At 41.6% G+C, this 16,707-nt stretch overlaps 1 protein-coding gene across 1 annotated transcript in view; it reads left to right on the top strand.

Annotated features, from left to right (window-relative positions):
• Positions 1 to 16,707, top strand: part of SLC22A3 (solute carrier family 22 member 3) — a 494,822-nt gene that overhangs the window by 52,218 nt on the left and 425,897 nt on the right. The gene's annotated exons all lie outside the window — the stretch shown is intronic.

The raw sequence follows: 16,707 nt of genomic DNA, 5'->3' as shown, positions 1-16,707 counted from the left end.
CAACGTCTCCAGGCAAAGATGGCATTTGCAATAGTAGAGCGGTTTTGCAATAACAGACAGCATTTCTAACAACGGGTGCCATATAGCAAACAGAGATAAAGGACCTTGTCTTTAGTTATGGCGGGGCCTGCGATGGGCAGGCGATGCAGTGGGGCTCCCATTTCTCGGCGGGGTGGCGTTCCTTTGAGGGGAGCGATGGTGAGGAGGTTGGAGCGCCTGTCTGCGGCGTCTGCTGACGGCGTAGTTACCAGCTTCATCTACTCCTTCCATCGACGCAGCTCTGCGAAGTGTAGGGAATCTGAAATCACTATACCAGTCGGGTAGGTCCACTTGAGGCAAGTCCAGCGCAGTGCAAAAGTGGTCGAGGTCTTCTGGGACTCTCAAGTTTTCCGTGCGGCCCTGGTGAGAAACAGATAGGCAAAAGGGGTACTTCCAGCGGTATGGGATGGCCCTGTTCCGCAGTATTTCCAATAACGGTCGAAGTTCCCTCCTCCGTTGGAGAGTGATGTTAGACAAGTCTTGAAATATTTTAATGGTCACTCCTCTGTGTACAATTTGGTTCCTCTCCCTGGCCTTGCGAAGGATTTCTTCCTTCAGGGGGAAATCGATCAGGCAACACACGACGTCTCTCGGGGGGTCAGTGTCGCGGCCTCTGGGGCGTAACGCTCTGTGGAGACGTTCAAATACAATCGGGGTGTCTGGGGGTCTTTCGAGGAGGTCGTTAAAGATGTTTATTACTCTCTGGGTTAGGCGTCCAGGGTCTACAGTTTCCGGGATACCTCTCACTCGCAGGTTGCGGCGTCTCCCCCTGTTGTCAAGGTCCTCCATGTGCCTGTTCATGTCCCTTAGATGGACGGCGTGGGATTCAGTGAGCTGTTGCAGCTGGCACAGGGAGGAATCATGGCGGGCCTGAGTGGTTTCAATGTCCTCAACTCGCAGCGTCATGGATTGGATGTCTGTCCGGAGATCAGATATGGCTGCGGAGAGGGTACGTTTGATGTCAGCAGCTACATTGCGCAGGTCCTCCAGGCTGATCGCCGGTGGATCCCTGGCGTCTGTGTCGGGCTGTGCGCGGAGCGGGCTCCTGCTGTGGGATCGCGGCCTACTCGAGGCCGCGGCTCTGGTGCTGCCAGTAGGCCGGGACCTGAACATGTCAGGAATTTGTCTGGCGGGGGGAGCGTCGGGCTCCGGCGGTGATCGGGATCTCGCCGCTGACATGTTGCGGTGGTATGGGGGTCAGATGTGGGCAGGAGGATAGCCGATCACTTGCCTGAGCTTATGAAGCAGGGTCTCTTGTACGGGAGCTCCGGGTTCAGGCGGCCATCTCGGAACAGCGCCAAGCCACGCCCCGAATTGGGTTTTTATGACCGAAGTGTTGAGGGGGGTGGGCTTAAGTGATCGTCTTATGGGCTGGGCTCTAGCACTATATACAGATCCTAGCTAGGGTTGAGGTGAATGGTACACTCTCGGACTATTTCTATATACGTAATGGCATGAGGCAAGGGTGTCTGCTCTCCTCTTTATTATTTGCTATGATATTGGAGCCTTTTCTCTGTAAAGTGAGGAGAAATATGGAGATATCTGGGATAAGTATTGGGTCCGTCGAACATAAAGTTTCAGCATATGCTGACGATCTATTATTCTATCGCTCCACCCCCCAAGCATCATTACCTGCTCTGATGTCTGAAGTTTATAGATTTGGCATCTTATCTAACTTTAAAATAAACTTCGAGAAGTCTATACTCTTACCCAGCCATGTCCCTTCACCCATGGAAACGACTGTGCAACATTCCTATATTTTATTTGGAATATTAACTCTGTTTTATTTGTGGGTACATATTACGCTGGACCCAAAACTTTTATATGATCTTAATTATAGTTCTTTATTGATCAATTCAACTCACTCTACTTCTAGAAGTTCTCATGTACAAGAAAGGTCATACAAAATTATTGGTTGGGTGGTATCAGGCTCCAGTTAGGCTGGTGCAGATGTATCCGACAGCTGACGCCTGCCACTCGAGGAGTTGCAAGCAGAAGGGCCTATTTCTCCACCTATGGTGGTCATGCCCTAAGATTAAACAGTTTTGGGAGGCGATTGCCCCATGGGTCAAAAGGTTGACTTTTAGACCCATGAAATTTACATCTTTATATTTCCTATTTCATGGGGCGCCCTTGTCTATTAAGTCCTACAGTCCTACTCCGCATTTATTGAATGCAGCCAAATTATTAAGACCTAGGTTTTGGAAACAGGCTTTATGCCCTATCTTGTTGGACTGGAAAAGGTTAATTAATTAATGGAAGCTGAACGATGGGTGTATGTGGCCAAAGATCAACAGGATAAGTTTAGAATTATATGGGCAGGCTGGGAGTACTATTCTTCAGAGATTGATATAGAGTGGACACTATTTATGGTTCAATATTTTTTTTTTCTTTTGGGTGTTTCTGTTTAAACAGTGTGCATAAAGTGCCCCATGTGCTCTGCATAAATGCTCCTGGAATTTGTTACAGACTTTGATGAAGTTGAATGTTTATCATTTAATTATTAATATATAATATAATTAATATAATTTAATTATTAATATAATTTAATATTATTTAATTTATTTATGTATTTAATTGTTTTTCAGTTTTTTTTCCTTCTCTCTTCCCTTTCTTTCCCTTTATTGTGTATATATGTGTGTGTGTGCACATATATGTATGCATGTGCATATGTATACATGTATGTAAAGTTTTTTTCTTTTAGCCACTTTACTAGGGGTTCTAGTTATCATTTATTTTAAATAGGCGCCTGGTGGCAGTGTGGCCCCCAGAGGCCTTTTACATTTATTTTTGATTTTTACATTACTAGGTGCATGAATTTTAGAAAAAACGATTCTCTCACTCCCTCTTTTTTTTTTCTCGTCTTCTTTCCCTTTTTTCTGCCACACACACTACAAGGGATAACAAATACAACAGATTTTAAGCAAGGTTTATTTTAAAGTTTGGAGTTAATGTATAGGAAGTTTCTTGATTAGGGTTTTTTTTTTTTGAGATTTCACGTTGGGTTTGGTGACTTGAAAGTTAAGATTCACCAAACCATTCACTGGGTATACTGTCACTTAGGAGTCGGTTTGGACTCCCTTGTTGTTTAATAATATAAAAATCTCCCTTTTTTGTCACCCCCTCCTCCCCCCCTTTGCTGAAATAGAGGTGCAATGACTGACTGCCAAACTGGCGGATACTATGAACCTGAACAATCAGAAAGGCTGGAAAGGTTGGGTTCCTTAACCACATCAATACTGGGCACTTTTGCCCCCTTCCTTCCCAGACCAATTTTCAGCTTTCAGCGTTCTCACATTTTCAATGACAATTGCACAGTAATGCAATGCCAAATGAGGTTTTTATCATTTTGTTCACACAAATAGAGCTTTCTTTTGGTGGTATTTTATTCATGACTCCTTTTTTTATTTTTTGCTATATAAGCGAAAAAAGAGCGGAAATTTGGAAAAAAAAAACAAAAAACAATATTTTCTTCTTTTTATTTTAAAAGAAAGTGTATAATTATTGGTTTGTGTGATCACAGGCATATGTACGCAAATGATCATGTACAGATGTACGCAGGTGATCACAGACATATGTGTGCAGATAATCATTGGGACATGTGATTTTACTGTTACATATGTGGGGGACAGGTGTTTTTACTATGTGGGGACATGTGTGTTTACTTTGTGTTTTTACATTGTGGGGACACTAGACTGGTGATCAGTGAGTAAAAAGCAGCTCATACTCACTGATCACCAGCCAGCTGCAGCAATCCGCTCTCCTCACTGACAACTTCTTTGTGAGGAGAGGAGAGCCGATTGCCTAGCAACCGGCTCTGTATTTACATCATATGACGGGTGTGATTGGACATGGCCATCATGTGCTCAGGAGGGCCAATCACAGAGCCCTCCTGCCGATCGGAGATGCGCCGTGTCCGGGAGACACGAGCGCATCGGGAAGGACATTCCTGAACGTCCTCTCATAAGCAGAGAGCGCCCATCTGGCTGTTTATATAGAGTGGCCGGATGGGAAGTAGTTAAATGGGGATGTGTCAGAGTAAACTCAACTCTTTATAATATATTGTATGTTAAGAAGGGAAGTGCCCCCCCCCCCTTTTTTTTGTTTTCCGGTTTTTGTCATTTATTTTTATTTATTTTTCCTCTCTCTCTCTCTTCTTATTTTCCTACTTTTGAATAGAATACTTTGAGATGTTTATATAAAATCTTTGATATTATGCAATCTTATATATGGATATATGTCTTGGTTTTTATTTAATTGTTATGCTGAATCTCAGTAAAAAAAAAAAAAAAAGAACTAAAGCCAATACTGTTTTGCATGGAGTAAGGGAGAGTATAACCTCTATCAATATTTGCCATAGGTGTCCCAGTGGGGAAATTTCTGTTTTACTTTCTGTCCCATTGGAAGATTTTGCCTCTAGTCATGTTCCCCGTGACAACTCAAAATGTTTGATTTCACTTTTACTATTCACTCTTACAGTCACGAAGACATAGTGGAGAGAGTGAATTTCTACAATAGGGCCAAAATCCTTCTCCGCTTCATCTTAAAGTTAAAAGAAAAAGTTTAAGGCTGGATTCACACATGTGTGGTGCGAATTTCAGCTGTTTTCTCTGCAAAGAGAAAAAACAGCTATTCAGCGGTTCCTCTCCATTGTAGCTGCTGATCAGCTGAGCGGGACAGGGGGGAGGTGTAGTGAGCAGGGAGAGAATTTGTGTTCACAACGGAGTGCATCTGTAAGTCAGATGCATTCTCATAGAAGATAATGTGCCTGCAATTCGCACCGCAATGCCTAGAAAATGCACATGTTTTTTGGGCAGTGCGGGTGCAACGCACATATGTGAACCAGACACATTGGAAAGAACACATTTTTAAATGTTCTGCGAATTGGATGTGGTGTAAGCCACATATAATTTGCATAGTAAGCCTAATCTCAATCCAGTGATGTGCATGATAGCAGTTTCTCTCTCCCCTTTCTTTCTCCTCATAGGCTTTGAAAACGCAATCACAGCCAGTGAAGAGGAGGCGAGGCAGAACTGCGCTCTTGTGTGTCAGCTCAGTAGTGAACCTGCACAGGTGCAATGTACGGGGATAGAGGCAATTGTAGACACTCACTCAGGTTGAACTGGATGGACTGGTGTCTTTATTCAACCTTACTAACTATGAAACTATGAAGTGCCCCCATAGCAAGTGGTTTTCTATGGTGGGCATGCAGTGGGGGGGGGGGGGAGCTGACCCGAGGAGGAGAATAAGGGTGCGCCTTTGCAAAACCATTACACAGAGCAAGTAACTATAACAATAACTTGAAGCAGTATCAGCAACAGGTTTTTTTTGGGGGGATATATGTTTTATAAAAACTTGCCATTGCGGTAGAATCCCTGTCAGTGGAAAAATGGTTTGTCTCAAACCTCTTAACTGCTATATCTACAGGGCTGCTTATTGTGTTGGAAAATAAAAACAGTCCTACTGGCTGAATCACCAGGTGAATATAAAAGGGGCCTAAAAAAAAGATTTAATGCAGTCACCATGAATTGTTAAGCTGCAATATATCCACTTGCCGCCAAATCACATACCTAGTATGTCAATTGAGTTCAAGTGGTTGTACCGGGGTGATGCCTACAGCTGCCGTTTTTTAGAGGAGAACCAGGAGAACCAAGCTACTAGCTGGCATGTCTGCTGGCTAGTTGGAAGCCCGAAGAAAGCCGGAATCGGCTTTGATTTGGTTGCTGCTATTGTAACCTGAAACTGATGACATGATATCACTTCCGGTGTACCAGCATCTTAACGGTGCCATTATTTCAAAATCGAAAGTATTCAGAAACACTGATCTTGGGGGGTTATTTAAGGAAAATCCACTTTGCACTGCAAGTGCACTTGAAAGTAAAGTTGCTGCAGATCCAAGGGGGACATGCAAGGAAAATAAAAAAACAGCATTTTAGCTTGCACATGATTGGATGATAAAATCAGCAGAGCTTCCACTTATTTCAAATCTACCTCTTAGATTTAGAGCGACTGCACTTCCAAGTGCACTTGCAGTGCAACATGGATTTTCCTTTCATAAATAATCCCCTTGGTGTTTTAAATGCTTTCAAGTACAAAAGATGGATTTGGGGTCTTACAGACTCCAGATCCCTCCATAAAGAGTAACTGTCACGTGACTATTGCTGTCACAAGGATTTTTACATTCCTTGTGACAACAATAAAAGTGATAAAAAATTTTTTTTTAAAGCAGCAGTGCAAAATAAACAAGAAAATTAATTATATTTTTTCATGTGGTAACACTGAAGCAATGATACTTTGCTACATTTTAGAGTAGTGAGTGTACAGCTTGTATAACAGTGTAAGTTTGCTGTCCCCTCAAATAACTCAACACAGCCATTAATGTCTAAACTGCTGGCAACAAAAGTGAGTACACTCCTAAGTGAAAATGTTCAAATTAGGCCTAATTAGCCATTTTCCCTCCCTGGTGTCATGTGTTAGTGTTACAAGGTCTAAAGGTGTGAATGGGGAGCAGTTCTGTTAAATTTGAAGGTATCGCTCTCACTCACTCATACTGGTCACTGGAAGTTCAACATGGCACCTCATGGCAAAGAACTCTCTGAGGAACTGAAAAAAAGAATTGTTGCGTTACATAAAGATGGCCTTGGCCAGTGATGGCGAACCTTGGCACCCCAGATGTTTTGAAACTACATTTCCCATGATGCTCATGCACTATGCAGTGTGGTTGAGCATCATGGGAAATGTAATTCCAAAACATCTGGAGTGCCGAGGTTCGCCATCACTGGCCTAGGCTATAAGAAGATTGGCAAGACCCTAAAACTGAGCTGCAGCATGGTGGCCAAGCCCATACAGCGGTTTAACAGGACAGTTTCCACTCAGAACAGGCCTCGCCATGGTCAACCAAAGAAGTTGAGTGCACATGCTCAGCGTCATATCCAGAGGTTGTCTTTGGGAAATAGACATACGAGTGCTGCCAGCTTTGCCCAGAGGTTGAAGGGGTGGGTGGGGGGGGGGGGGGGTCAGCCTGTCAGTGCACAGACATTACATCGCACACTGCATAAAATTGATCTGCTTGGCTGTCGGCCCAGAAGGAAGCCTCTTCTAAAGATGATGTACAAGAAAGCCCACCGTTTGCTGAAGACAAGCAGATTAAGGACATGCAGTACTGGAACCATGTCCTGTGGTCTGATGAGACCAAGATAAACGTATTTGGTTCAGATGATGTCAAGCGTGTGTGGTTGCAACCAAGTGAGGAGTACAAAGACAAGTGTGTCTTGCCCACAGTCAAGCATGGTGGTGGGAGTGTCATGGTCTGGGGCTCTATGAGTGCTGCAGTTCTTTAAGGAAACCACGAATGCCAACATGTACTGGGACATACTGAACAGAGCATCTCTCCACAAACTGAGCCGCAGGGCACTATTCCAAGATAATGACCCCAAACACACTTCCAAGAGGACTACTGCCTTGCTAAAGAAGCTAAGGGTAAATGTGATGGACTGACCAAGCGTGTCTCCAGACCTAAACCCTATTGAGCATCTGTGTGGCATCCACAAAGGAAAGGTGGAGGAACGCAGTTAGCATCTTTCGCTGTGATGTCATTTGCTGTGTCCTAAATATTATTTGAATAAAGCATCGTTTTAGCATTGGAGTGCGGCCGTCCAGAGTTCTGTCATTATCCACATGAAGAGGGCAAGGTCTCTAACATCCACCAGCTCTGTGATATTGTCATAAAGGGGTGGAAGAGGACTCTAGTGGCAGCCTGTGAAGCTCTGGTGAACTCCATGCTCAAGAGGGTTAAGGTAGTAAAATAGAATAGAAAATAATGGTGGCCACACAAAATATTGATACTCTGGGCACAATTTGGACATTTTCACTTAGGGGTGTACTCACTTTTGTTGCCAGGGGTTTAGACATTAATGGCTGTGTGTTGAGTTACTTTTAGGGGACAGCAAATTTACACTGTTATGCAAGCTGTACAATCAGTCCTTTACATTGTAGAAAAGTGTAATTTCTTCAAGGTTGTGTCAGGAACCATGAAACAGACTGAGACAGAAGTACAATCAAATCACACTTGTTTATTAATAAAAAATAAAAAGGTAAATAGAAAAAAGAAATAGAAAAAAGCGTAGTCAAGCATAGCCAGAGTCCAGTAGCCAGATCTTGTAGTCAGCCAGTCCAAAGTTCATAAACCAGATCGGGTAATCAGCCAGTCTAGACGTCAGGGATCCAAGGAGAGCAACTGCAAGCAGGATAGAAGCCAGGAGGGATGTCAGCAAGCCAGTCTTGAAACAAACAGCAGGAGATGGTTCCTTGTGATGTGACCAACATGAAGGCAAGGAAAGAGTGAGCTGGAAGGCTTTAAATAGGCAGGTCAGACAAGCATCATCAGGAACAGCTGGTAACTGTGGAAAGAGAAGAGAGCTGGCAATTAGCCGACAGCCCTGACAGGTTGTCTTATGAAAAGATATAATAAAATGTATACAAAAGTTTGAGGGTGTACTCACGTTTGTGAGATACTGTATATATGAAGGTGCTGCAACTTATAAAAGTCTAAATATTCAACACAAATACATATAAGGAAAATAGGTGCGCAACCTAAAAAAATATTACCACGTTAAATGCTCAAAAGAAAGTCCAAACTTAAATGTGAGTAAAAAGATCCGGTAAAAAAAAGGGTCCATAAGATGCTCTTAAAGTGACTTCATAAACATCTGTGCTTTATACTCTCTCCCACACAAACGGAATTATGAGCCTCTTACCAGAAGATATGTTTTAAGCCTAGTGACAAAAGTTTATAAGATATCATTCAAACCTTTCTATCTTACAAGCAAAAGCATAGAAGAACCATATAAAGCATACAAGAACCATATTGCCTAAAAATGTTTTCTAAAAATTACTTTCTCTAGTTAAAATAATACCTTAGATGAAGATATAATTTAATCTATACATAATACATCATAATGTAAAGCCACTCAGACTTATATTTAACAATACAGCAAAAACATGTAAAAACGTGTTTATATATATATATATATATATATATATATATATATATATATATATATATATATATATATATATATATATATAAAACAAGATATAATAATAAAAAACAAAAATATAAATAAAAAATATATCCAAATTAAAAGGATTTTCTTACCCTCTCTATTTAATATCCTCTTTTTATATATTCATTTGAGTCACCCCAATCAGCTTGCCAATTAATTATGTCTGCTCTGTCTGACAACCAGAAAAACAGAGCCAGTATGCATGCCAATATTCTCGAAAAAACACTAATCACTATATCGATAAATTATTACTCAAATCCCATCTTAAAGATGCAATAACTCCTATCCGAACATCTAAAGATGGACATATTGAGAAAAAATTATATATAAAAAGGGTAACTTCTTCACATACTATTTATATTCGGATACCCCTAAAAGAACACATTGGAGAAAGGTGATAGAATATTTTGTTAAAAAGTTATCAACCTCTCTATATATTTGTCATTTTCTAAGTTGGTATACAGAAGATGTTCAACTTTTATCAATGTAGCAATTTATGTCCCATTCCACGTTGAGGCCCAGGGGACTATATGACTGGAGGCCATAAATCCATTGTGTTTCTCAGCGCAAAATGTGTCTTTAAATTGCTACCTCTCCAGTGTGATGTATATTGCTCAATGGCTATAACCTGCAGCAAAGAGGGATTTCTCCTGATACTCACAAAAATGTTTAGACTCTGTCCTATGACTCCCTTCTGGATATTTGTTAAATGTTTCCTAATCCTTACATACAATGCTTGTGTGGTTCTGCCTACATATTGGAAACCACACAGACAAATAAGTAGGTATATAACTCCTATCATTCCACAGGTATTGAAATCTTTGATTTCATATATCTTGGATGTGGTGTTGGAAGAGAAAGATGAAGTTCTAACGGTTCTAGAGTTCTTACCTATGTTACATCTTTTACATAAGAAACCTTTTAAATTTCCAAACATGCTAACTCTAGAGGGTCTGTTGCACTAGGTGCCAATACGTCTTTTAGTGTATTACTCCCCCTAAAATTTGTTTACATTTGGTTTATCTGAAAGTTCAGGTCCAAAAACCCTATCATTCTTAAGGACTTGCCAATGTTTTTTCATTAACTTATTGCCTCGCCAATATTGGGATGAGAAAGTTGTAATAAAAGCACATTCAAATTGATTCACACCCCAGATTCTCTCGTTTTAGACACCAGTAGCTTGTTTCTGCCCATAGCAGAAATGTTTTGCAATTCGTGTCTCAAACTATCCTGATTATAGCTTTTTTTCAATTTAACGCTCCTTTAAATCTCTGCCTGTGATGTAAAATCCTCTTTGCTGAAACAATTTCTTCTAATACGTTGAAATTGACCCTTAGGTATGGCCTTCAGCCATTTAGGGTGATGATAACTTTCAAATGGGATAAAACCATTTCTGTCAGATTTAAAGCAGCAATTTTTTTCATCGTTCCATCTAATATTTCTTTTGCCCTTGCTGTTTTAACTTTGGATAGTCAAACATTTTTTTCTGCCAGTAAATACCTTATACAGCCCACTTCCTGTTTCTTGTCTGATAAATAGCCTAGGCTTATGACATCATGCACAGCTCTCACTCTCGTGAGAGTTTGCCAGGAAGCGAGGGGGGATGAGTTATAAGAGGGACAATAAGAGCTGCAGGGCTGTAGAGCTGGAGGTGTGTCTCTGTGTAAATCCAGGAAGTAAACTGGCAGCAACTTCAGCTGCCCACAGTTGCAGCCAAACTCAGTGGAGGGAGATTTCTGCAGAATATTTGGCAAGTACAGAATCAGTGTATATAAAATAATATGCAAAGTGGTTCTAGGGAAGCTTCAGAAATGGGCAAGATGTTTTTATTACAAATTATGTAAGCAGACTGCAGTTCCTCTTTAAAGTGAGTTTTAGTTAGTAGTTTACCCTGATCCTTCAATATAACTAGATCCAAAAAACACACTGGTGATCCACTATATATTTGTATGTGAATCTGATACCCCAATGATTGGAGTTCAGATATCCCATAAAGTTGTACAGTGACTCCTCATCCCACTTCCATAAAAAGAAGGCGTTATTTAATATATATATATATATATATATATATATATATATATATATATATACACATACATACATACATACATACATATATATATATATATATATATATATATATATATATACATACATACATACACAAGAAAAAAAATAGTACTAGTATGGCCCACACTGCCTGATCACTAACATTCTCCAATAAGGCTCGCGGCGATATGCTGTGAGTGTCGGCTCCCGTGCGCATGCGCGGGAGTGACATCGCGGCTCCGGCGAATCACAGCGCCGGAGCCGCGAGACCCGGAAGTTGCTCCGGGATACATGGCAGCGGCGAAGAGGAAGGCAGAGGACCGCTTCGGGGGCTTCGTTCTCAGGTAAGTTATTCATAATGAGCTAGTATGCTATGCATACTAGCTCATTATGCCTTTGCCTTACAGGGTGTGTTTTAAAAAAAAAAATCCATTTACTTCCTCTTTAAGTGCGGAACATGTCGAGCCACTTTGTCAACTAAACTTGGACCCTCACGCCTGACATCACTCCTGGGACAAAACCCAACACATTTTGAATTTATCTCCTACATTTAATACTGGAATTAATGGCTTTGTATTATATTTTAGTATTTTATACTCAGTCATGAGCCTTATTGGAGAATGTTAGTGATCAGGCAGTGTGGGCCATGCTAGTACTATTTTTTTTTATGTAAAAAAAAAAAATTCTCTTGTTGTGTACATGTTATTGTTTAATCTTTGCTAATTTGTGAAAATCAAATAAAAAAATCTTTATTACCTTTTAGATATAGTACTCATGTGCCTTTTAAAGTCCATAAAACATTTTTTCGTAACCAATATCGGGACGTTGGCACATTAATACTGGTCTGTTTGCAGCGTCACCCTGCGATACACACCTTTTAAACTTTCTAATTTCCCATGCACTTGGTTGCCTACACAGGGGTTCTTCTCCCAAAAAACAATACATGAAAAATGCCAAGCCACCTGGCTCTCTTCAGCAGTACTGCCACCTAGGCTTTACACTTCAGCCCTCTTGGCCTTATAACAGGGTTCCCATACAACTACTGTACCTCTTTTCAGCTTTCTTGCTGCTCAGGCCTTCCACTTCTGGCTCTCATCTGTCTCCTTAGATGCACACAGCTTCAACACACACAGTATCTATCTAGAAAGCAGCCCCTCATTGCTCTGATCCTCAGATTTGGGTCTCTGTCTTTCACTAGTGCACACGTGCACTCTCTGGATTCCTGGAGACCTCCTGTCTCTCTAGGTGGAGCCCAGAACCCTAATCCTAACTCTGCTATAAGCCCAGGACCCACCTGCTCAATCAACCAGCCAGACTCCTGTCTGTTCCAAAAACCTGGTCCCAGGATTGGAGATTCCATCCCACCCATAACGCTATGGAATCTCCGGGCTCCAGGTCCCCAAGTGGATTTTACAAACTTTGGAGGAAACTGATAAAACAGATTCCTCCACATTAAATATCCCTGGAGCCCCTCAACCTGGCTATTTGAGAACCCTGGGCAACAATTACTAGGACAGGGGACTGTACTGTCACAATATATATATATATATATATATATATATATATATATATATATATATATATATATATATATATATATATATATATATACACACACACACACAGTGGGAACGGGAAGTATTCAGACCCCTTAAATTTTTCACTCTTTGTTATATTGCAGCCATTTTCTAAAATCATTTAAGTTCATATTTTTTTCCTCATTAATATACACACAGCACCCCATATTGACAGAAAAACACAGAATTGTTGACATTTTTGCAGATTTATTAAAAAAGAAAAACTGAAATATCACATGGTCCTAAGTATTCAGACCCTTTTCTCAGTATTTAGTAGAAGCATCCTGTTTGATCTAATACAGCCATGAGTCTTTTTGGGAAAAATTCAACAAGTTTTTCACACCTGGATTTTGGGATCCTCTGCCATTCCTCCTTGCAGATCCTCTCCAGTTCTGTCAGGTTGGATGGTAAACGTTGGTGGACAGCCATTTCTAGGTCTCTCCAGAGATTCTCAATTTTGTTTAAGTCAGGGCTCTGGTTGGGCCATTCAAGAACAGTCACAGAGTTGTTGTGAAGCCACTGCTTCGTTATTTTAGCTGTGTGATATTGTCTTGTTGGAAGGCAAGCCTTCGGTCCAGTCTGAGGTCCTGAGCACTCTGGAGAAGGTTTTGTCCAGGATATCCCTGTACTTGGCTGCATTCATCTTTCCCTCAATTGCAACCAGTCGTCTTGTCCCTGCAGCTAAAAACACCCCCACAGCATGATGCTGCCACCACCATGCTTCACTGTTGGGACTGTATTGGACAGGTGATGAGCAGTGCCTGGTTTTCTCCACACATACTGCTTAATTAAGGCCAAAAAAGTTCTATCTTGGTCTCATCAGACCAAAGAATCTTATTATCACCATCTTGGAGTCCTTCAGGTGTTTTTTAGCAAACTCCATTCGGGTTTTCATGTGTCTTGCACTGAGGAGAGGCTTCCGTCGGGCCACTGCCATAAAGCCCCGACTGGTGGAGGGCTGCAGTGATGGTTGACTTTCTACAACTTTCTCCCATCTCCCGACTGCATCTCTGGAGCTCAGCCACAGTGATCTTTGGGTTCTTATTTACCTCTCTCACCAAGGCTCTTCTCCCCTGATAGCTCAGTTTGGGCAGACGGCCAGCTCTAGGAAGGGTTCTGGTCGTCCCAAATGTCTTCTATTTAAGGATTATGGAGGACTCTGTTCTCTTAGGAACTTTAATTGCAGCAGAAATTTTTTTGTAACCTTTGCCAGATCTGTGCCTTGCCACAATTCTGTCTCTGAGCTCTTCAGGCAGTTCATTTGACCTCATGATTCTCATTTGCTCTGACATGCACTGTGAGCTGTACGGTCTTATATAGACAGGTGTGTGGCTTTCCTAATCAAGTCCAATCAGTATAATCAAACACAGCTTGACTCAAATGAAGATGTAGAACCATCTCAAGGATGATCAGAAGAAATGGACAGCACCTGAGTTAAATATATGAGTGTCACAGCAAAGGGTCTGAATACTTTAGACCATGTGATATTTCAGTTTTTCTTTTTTAATAAATCTGCAAAAATGTCAACAATTCTGTGTTTGTTTTTCTGTCAATATGGGGTGCTGTGTGTACATTAACCACCTCACGCCCGCTCTATAGCCGAATGACGGCCGTAGAGCAGGCGCTTTCGTCCGGGTGGCCGTCCCTGGACGTCCTAATGTTTACTTCCGCAATGCGCACCGCGGGCGCGCATCGGGGAAGTTCTGTGTTTGCCGTGTCCCCCGGGGACAGGCAAACACAGATCGCTGTAAACGGCCAATCACAGCGGCCGTTTACAGCGTGATCGGCGTGTCCAATGGGAGATGATCTCATATGTAAACATATGAGATCATCTCTCAGCGCCGCTCTCCCTCCTCATACAGACAGAGTGTGAGAGGGGAGAGATGAACGGCTGCAGCGGCCGTCTGTAAAAAAAAAAAAAAAAAAAGTGCCATCCTCCCCCAGTGCCATCCTGCCCCAGTGCTATCCTGCCCCAGTGCTATCCTGCCCCAGTGCCATCCTTCCCCAGTGCCATCCTTCCCCAGTGCCATCCGCCCCAGTGCCATCCACCCCAGTGCTACCTGCCCCCAGTGCCACCTGTTAGTGGTATCTGTCCCCAGTGCCACCCGTTGTCAGTGCCATTTGTCCCCAGTGCCATCTGTCATCAGTGCCACATATAAGTGCCATCTGTCATCAGTGCCACGTGTCATCAGTGCCATCTGTCATCAGTGCCACGTATTAGTGCCATCTGTCATCAGTGCCACGTATCAGTGCCATTTGTCATCAGTGCCACCTGTCAGTGTCACGTGCCATCTGTTGTCAGTGTCACGTGTCATCAATGCCATCTGTCATCACTGTCACGCGTCATCGGTGCCACGTATTAGTGCCATCTGTCATTGGTGGCACGTATTAGTGCCACGTATTAGTGGCATCTGTCATCAGTGCCACGTATTAGTGCCACGTGTCATCAGTGCCACGTATTAGTGCCACGTGTCATCAGTGCCACATATTAGTGCCATCTGTCATCAGTGCCACGTATCAGTGCCATCTGTCATCAGTGTCACGTGTCATTGTCCTGGTGCTTCAAAAGTGTAATAAGTAGTCAAAAAGTTAGATGTGTAATTTATGTTCCTAGAACACATGATGGCGCTCCCTGCATGTTGGGCCTCTCTATGTGGGCAGGCTGTGAAAAAGTCCCACACACGTGGTATTGTAATACTCAGGAGGAGTAGCAGAATTTTTTTGGGGTTGTCATTTGTGGTATACACATGCCATGTGAGAGAAATAACCTATTACAATGACAATTTTGTGGAGAAAAATAAAAAAATGAAAAATCTTAATTTTGCAAAGAATTGTGAGAAAAAAATGACAACATCAAAAAGCTCACTATGCCTCTTACTAAATACCTTGGAATGTCTACTTTCCAAAAAGGGGTCATTTGGGGGGTATTTGTACTTTCCTGACTTGTTCGGGTCACAAGAAGCGAGATAGGCCACCAGTACATCAGATGTGATCAATTTTGTGCGATTCGCACCACAGCTTGTAGACTCTCTAACTTTCACAAAGACCAAATAATATCCACTAATTTGGGTTATTTTTACCAAAGATATGTAGCAGTATAAATTGTGGCCAAAATGTATGAAGAAAAATTAATAATTTGCATAACTCTGTCACAGAAACAAAGAAATATGCGTTTTTTTTCAAAATTTTCAGTCTTTTTTCATTTATAGCACAAAAAAAAAAAACCCCAGAGGTGATCAAATACCACCAAAAGAAAGCTCTATTTGTGGGAAAAAAAGGACAAAAAATTCATTTGAGTACAGTGTTGCATGACTGAGTAATTGTCATTCAAAGTGCGAGAGCACCGAAAGCTGAAAATTGGTCTGGGCAGGAAGGGTGTTTAAGTGCCCAGTAAGCAAGTGGTTAATGAGGGAAAAAAAGTAATAGCAAGCTGATTGGGGTTACTCAAATAAATATATATAAGGAGGATATTAAATGGAGAGGGTAAGAAAATCCTTTTAATTTGTATATATTTTTTATTTATATATACATTTTTATATGTTTTTGCTTTATTGTGTATTGTTAAATATAAGTCTGAGTAAATTCCATCTAGCCTCCTCTATCTCGCCCTTACTGTCATATCTAGGAGACCCTGAGTTTCCCCAAGCGTTCCATGACTCCTCACAGTTTTTTTTTGGGCGAAAGGCTAACCTAAACACACTCCAGTGCTTTATAACAGGATCCCACTTTAAGTCTTTTCCTCAAATACAAATGCAATACAAACTTCCTTCCTCACAACTACATAATTACACTTTAATTAAACAATTTTTTCAGTCTAGAGGCCCCTTAGACTCACGCCTACAAAGTACCTGCTTTGAACGTATTTGCTCTCATTCCCCTAGAGATAGAGGTATAATTTCTATCTTATATCGCTCACTTATGGAGACCACAATAGATGATAAAACCAAACCAATGCTCAAATGGGAAACAGATATGGG

The sequence above is a fragment of the Lithobates pipiens genome, unplaced genomic scaffold, assembly GCF_037356315.1.
Source record: "Lithobates pipiens isolate NorthernLeopardFrog02 unplaced genomic scaffold, aLitPip1_a1.2 Scaffold_18, whole genome shotgun sequence".
In the NCBI taxonomy this organism is placed as follows: Eukaryota; Metazoa; Chordata; class Amphibia; order Anura; family Ranidae; genus Lithobates; species Lithobates pipiens.
The sequence above is the reverse complement of the archived record's forward strand: the minus strand, read 5'-3'. Positions and strand labels throughout refer to the sequence as shown.